This window comes from Adiantum capillus-veneris, chromosome 8, assembly GCF_014529385.1.
Source record: "Adiantum capillus-veneris isolate H3 chromosome 8, ASM1452938v2, whole genome shotgun sequence".
NCBI lineage: Eukaryota > Viridiplantae > Streptophyta > Polypodiopsida > Polypodiales > Pteridaceae > Adiantum > Adiantum capillus-veneris.
The window spans coordinates 73,442,318-73,448,457 of NC_140938.1; the positions used below are offsets into that span (position 1 = coordinate 73,442,318).

Consider the following 6,140-nt stretch of genomic DNA (forward strand, 5'->3'; position numbering starts at 1 on the left):
ATGCTTTTTAAGAGAATGCAATTACTGTGCCAATGTTGTTTGATTTTGCAGTGACTGAAGAAGTCTAAGGACATTCATCTCAAATGCTCTCCCATCTCGACGAACCAGCTTCAACTCAATAGCTTCCGAGGACAGAATCTACATCAGGAAGGGGGGCATGTTAACCCTCACGGCACACGGACACCCTATGATCTATAAACGTTGTATTATTTAGAGTCCGGTACCGGGCTTGTCGGACCAATAGGAAAAGGGTAAGAGTGATCGCCGATGAGAGGCGCACTCTAACTGGGACATTCAAGGGATTAGTTGGCTAAGCATGGGCGCCCAAGTGTGAATGGGGTGAGCTCATATAAAAGCCAACTAAACCTAATTTTTACTCATTCTCTCATTTGTGCAATAGAAGAGTGCTCTTGCTCCATCTCCATCTCCATCTTCTTCTTCTCCACCTCCTTGTGTGTGTGTGTATGTGTGTGAGAGAGAGAGAGAGAGAGCGAGAGAGAGAGAGAGGGAGAGTGTGTGTGCGATCGAGCATTACAAAGGCACGACGGCGGCAAAGCGGTTGAGCACGACACGACTGCAGCTTCTTCTTCATCGCGGCGAGGAATCCACCACGAAGGTGAGCGTAGAGCGGTGAGTGACACACCCTTTGCTCTCTTGAGCTTGCTAGTTTAGGCTTGTTGTGTGCTTGGAGCCATTTGTGGCTCGCACACGGTGTATCGGCAAGTCCCTTGCTTCGACAGTGCGGCAAGGAGCGCACAAAGCTACATGCTCTACTTGGAGGGCAAAGGTAGTCAGGCTTCCTTTCCATCGATATCATCAACTTTGACTTTTAAAGCAAACCTAGCTAATATAATGCTAACAGGGAAAACTTTGAACCCTAATAGAAGAAAAAAGCCAATACTCGAATGTTCATAGCGTGCCACGCCACCCCTACTTATGATCGACATAGCTACGCGTTCATGCTGATTCTAGCATCGGCTTAAAGTCTGTTTTGCCATGCCACTTGGTTTTTTTCTTTATCCTAGTATCGTTTGCATTAGTAGTCCCAAAGCAAGCAAGTAAAAGCAGTCTTTGTTACTACATTCTAGTGACCCTATCACATATAGAGTTAACTGATAGGTGTAGATTGTCAATAGAGACAATAATTAAACGCTTAAGCACTACCTTTATTTATAAAAGTATAGTGATAAGTAAAGAAAACTATACGTCGTCGTCGTCTGTCTCTAGCAGTTTTCACTATCATATAGGTGTATGAAACGAAAGTGCTAGCAAGTATACCGTTGTTTCAATTCTAATTATGCTATTTGTTCCTTGAATTCGAAAGTCATCAAGTAAGCTAGCTTTCAAGCAAGGTTGGCCATAAAAAGGATTAAAAAAAGGTTTAACATGCACAGTTTAAGTTTACCATAAGTTTGCGTCAAGGTGCAAGCAAGCAAGCAAGAATTGGATGTTTACCATACCATTATGAGGGCAGGGCATTTTTAATAAATCATCCCTATCCCCGTTGTTTGCCCCCGTTCATTGAAGTTAGCAAAGTCATGCAAATAGATGGTAGACTGGATACCTTACACTCCAAGGCGGCTTTTTGTTAAGGTTGTTACGTTTTAATTCTTTGAAAGGAGCTTAGTTTCTTGCTAGCACAGTGATGTCATAACTGTTTTCATCCATTCCTTTGCATGTGGCTCTGTTTAATTGGGTTATCGTGTCTTATGAAGCTTTAGATAAAATATCAAATTGAACGAAGAAAATAAAAAAATGATGCATTGGATTTACAAGCATCCGGAAGTTGAAACAATTGCTTTAGCGGTCCTAGCTGCGGGAGCCGCATCCCTTAGTTGTTAGCTAAGTTATAAAATTTACATTAAAGCAAACAAAGAAGCAAACTCTTTCAAGGGAAATAGAAGCCTATTGGCAATCAATCAATCAAAACATGATTTTCAATGATCTAATTGATACCAATGATAACATCATGCATATCAATTTTCATGTTATAGAAATCATCTTTATGATTTCGACTCTTCAAAGAAAAAAAAAACAAATTTTCTACTAACTCTTTCGTGGAACTATTATTACCACTAGTTAAGTCCACAAGTCTTTTAACTTCTCGATTTAATTTCAAGTTTAATTTCTCAATCAATTTAGACGATAAGAAGCAATGAATACTATCCAAATCAATTAAGAAATTCAAATTTTAATCTCAACTTCTACGCATAAATTTGATCTCACAGAAGCTTTCAAAGGACGTATCAAAGACATAAAACATCACAAAGAAGGGGTAGATGACTTATCTTTATCGTACACATCGCCAAAAGTCTCCAATTGAGCCATCTTGGTACGTATTGTCTTATCGGTCACCTTGCTCGAGCATTCGAAAGTCTCGTGGTCGTGTTCTCGATATTGAAAGTATAATCCAAATCTTTGAGTTCTTCAATCCACGCTTCTAAATCTTCGCATATCTTTCTTATGCCATCAAACTCTTTAAGCTTAGCCTTCGTTAAGAATGATTTGGTTGTCGCTTCTCCCATATCGTCATCGTTTCTTTTGGCGGTACCCCAGCGCCGCCATGATGATTATTGTTTCCAGGTGGATTAGCATGGTTTTCACCTTCATGTTGGCCATCAAGGTCTACATAGATATCAAGCTCTCGTGCTGCTTTGCCCCGCAGAGCCTCAGCACGCTCCCGATTTGCAATTTTCAGATCTTCTCATAGTCGTCGAATCAGGTCTTCTTGCTCCTTCATCCTCCTCTCGTATCCTTCCATGTCCAGAATCAACCGCTTGCTCTGATACCAATTGTCACGGGAACCGAATAATAGAGATCGATAGCAAAAGATAGAGAAAGAGATCTTTGTATTGATGAATCTTTGTAGAGTTTTGATACAACAGAGGAGCAAAATATATGGGCGCACTCCGTTGTACGGAGCTCGAACCTCCCGACCACCCCCGAGCTTCAGTTCACTTGCATGCAGCGTCTCACTCACACTCGCACTCGCACTCTCACTCTCACTCTCACTCTCACTCGCACTCGCACTCGCACTCGCAGAAGAAGAGATCGGTGAATGATCCCCAAACGCACCACCCGTCGTGCTTTTATCCTTCTTTTCCTCGAAAAGCCTGCACGATTTTCGTATCAAGTATACCTGCGAAAATAATATAAGAACGTGATCGCTAAGCGATCCGTAAAGGTTAGATTTCTATCATGACACTTTGCACAGATCCTGTTTCACACATTGATTTCTGCATCGTCTACAAAATAGCCAAAAGAACATACTCGTGCAACCAATTCAACATGATAATCAAAGTAAAAAAAACATAATTATATACCTTCATAATCTCAATTGCCATACTCTACCATGAAGAAACAATCCACTTCTTGGTTGATAGCAGGGAGAACTGTATGATGTTGTATGTCTGTCTGTCCCTGTGTACTCTACACTACTGCTGCCTTCTGTTTGTTTTCATCATAACTTTTACAAATGAACTCAGAACAGAGCGATCCAGGTACTCAAAACGACGGGAATAAATCTGTTCCACAAGGCTGCGCGAACAGAATTGCGAAAAACATCTCTGTTTGGCTAAAAACGCAACTTTTAGGTCGCGACTCATAAAACCTCTATTTTTGGATCTCCACTACTTTTACAAATTATTTTAAGCCTACCCATGCATTTTAAGCTAAAACACATACATATAAAACATTGATATTAATAAAAATCTCAATTTTACTGTTCATAGACAGACTATCTGTTATTCATTAATCTTTATCAAATCCGTCTTTAGTGTATTATTTTTAAAAAAGAATATATGTTTTCTCTTAATATCTTAACTCATTCGTATAAGCTCTATTTAATAGACTATTCGACAATCTTTCAAATCGTGCTAACAAAAGATATGCCCTGCTACATTCTTTTCGACTTTAAGAACTTCAAAGACTAGTCCTATTACATAGCGTAAGGTCATGACTATAGGAAAACTAAAGGTAATAGTTAGTAGTGATTCTTCTTTTAGTTTAGGTAGCTCAGTTGGTTAGAGCGAAGGACTGAAAATTCTTAGGTCAGTGGTTCAAATCCACTCCTAAACAGCTAGGAATACTAATAAAAGAATAACCTGCATATCTATAAAACACAAAACTTATACCATGGTTTTACACACAATGACTATCTGTTTTTCATTAACATCTGCTCTAAAAATGATACAATATTGCTTTGCTTCCCCCTTGAAGTAAAAAAGAACAATGATGGAAGAAGGGAATTTGGCACTTTTGTATTTGAGAAAGTACATAATACTATTTTAGTGTTCCCTTATTTATCGAAACAGCCCTTTCCTGAATTATTGGTTAGCTTCTCTGCTCCGGGGCTAGTGTAATCTGTTCTCTGTACTTTTTGAATAAAAATAAGGTTTTTAGGTTTCGCCCTCTGAAGACAATACTTAATCCTCATACCATTTTGTCCCTTATATATTTATTATCTGATGGTTAAATCATTAATTTTAATGGCCTTTAATAGTTCACTATTAAAGTAAATTCATATAACCGTTGGTCCATCACCTTATTGTCTAGCAATGCTTGGTACGTTGAGGCGAGACGGGCGACTCGCTTAGATCACCCAGCGGCAGTGTCAGGCCTTTACTGCTAAAGGATACGTCTTTACATTTAACAAACACTACACTACCAACAGTTCAGTTCCCTAGCCCCGGCTAGTTAACGTCAAGACAACTTTGCGAAGGGTCTCCGTGCCATGCATGAACCGCCGCGATGCAATCATAGCCATAGACAACGCCAAACAGTTGCAGCTTCTTCAGTTCAAGGATACGAAGCAATCAGCGCTAAGCAGCAGCTTCGAGAATACAAAGCAAAGCCTCTACGTTCATTGACTGGACAAACAGTTATAAAATACGTATCTTTGGTGGTTGAAGGGCAAAGTGTTGACTAACGTCTACGGGCTTCAATTTTTTCATACTGGCCCTTCCCTTTTGCATGACCGAATAAGCAGTAGCTATTACGTATTTCGATATAGCCATCCCTCACTAATTCGTAGTTCGGTCGAGCAGTCATAGAAATCTGTCACGGTTCATGATTAAACTTCATTCCACCTTGCAAAAAGTGGCATAATTGGCCCCGGCTAGAGCCGCGGTAGCTGCAAAATCGAGTAAGTAGACCACCGTATGGACAGATATGCTTACCAGTCGACCGCCTTTCTTGCTACTAAAGCAGTGCCGCAGGCAGTGCTTGCTTGGTTGCAGGGATTTCAAAATACCTTTTCCCTGCCACTCGGACAGACAATTAATTACGTTTCCCTGCCTCCCATTATTTACGTAATATAGAGAGTTGTTTCATTGCTCGGACGAGGAAATTAAGCAAACGACACCCTATTTGATCAAGGTATTTTGAAATCCCCGTGTCTGCGTGCTCGTTTGGGCACGAAGTTCACTCTAACGCCATAGACACCGAGAGTTTAGTTGGTTGAGTTTCGAAGGGTAGAGAGGTAGCCTACGTTATAGTTCGTACAGTTCTTCGCTTCGAGGAGCCATAGTTGCCTACAAATAAGAATCAATCTGCCCACATTCTATCTCAAAAGAGCTTTGCTTTCCTCGCTTGGCAGTAGTTTAGTCTTTCGCAGCTTGACATGTAACTTAAAGGAGAGAGTCTGTAAAACGGCACCGGTTCAAGCCCGGTCATGAGCCAGTCATGAGCCAAACTGGATCGGAAGGATCATCTACTACTCCGTCATTAAGTTGAGCACTGGTATGGTGTCTGGAGATTATTGGGGCAACCCTTTTCCGGAATGTAAGATGATCCGCCTTGCCGTGGCCATTCCCCTTACGGTTATTGGCTTTGCCAGTAACCAACTAAGAGATCATCAACAAAAAATGATGCCATGAAAAATAACCTATTCGAAACTTCAAAAAGTCTAACTCTTTCGATGATTAGCCATCGGGGAGTTTCCAGTGAACTTGGCTACCAAAAAGAAAAATGGGAACCCTTTTTGTTTGTTCGTTAAGAGTTACCCATACGGTGTCACTCTAGAGTGACTCGGGAGTTCATATCGAATGTGTTTTCTTAGTGGTCGCCATTTCAATGTACGAATTTGGAAGGAATAACCGGGGGCAATTTTTTAACTTGTTACTTCTATTCTTCCAATTCTG

General features: G+C 40.6%; 1 non-coding gene across 1 annotated transcript; it reads left to right on the plus strand.

Moving 5' to 3' along the window:
* Positions 1-4,003: 4,003 nt before the first annotated feature.
* TRNAF-GAA (transfer RNA phenylalanine (anticodon GAA)) lies at positions 4,004-4,077 on the plus strand. Its single transcript has one exon. It is a non-coding gene; the product is annotated as a tRNA-Phe (tRNA).
* Positions 4,078-6,140: the final 2,063 nt, after the last annotated feature.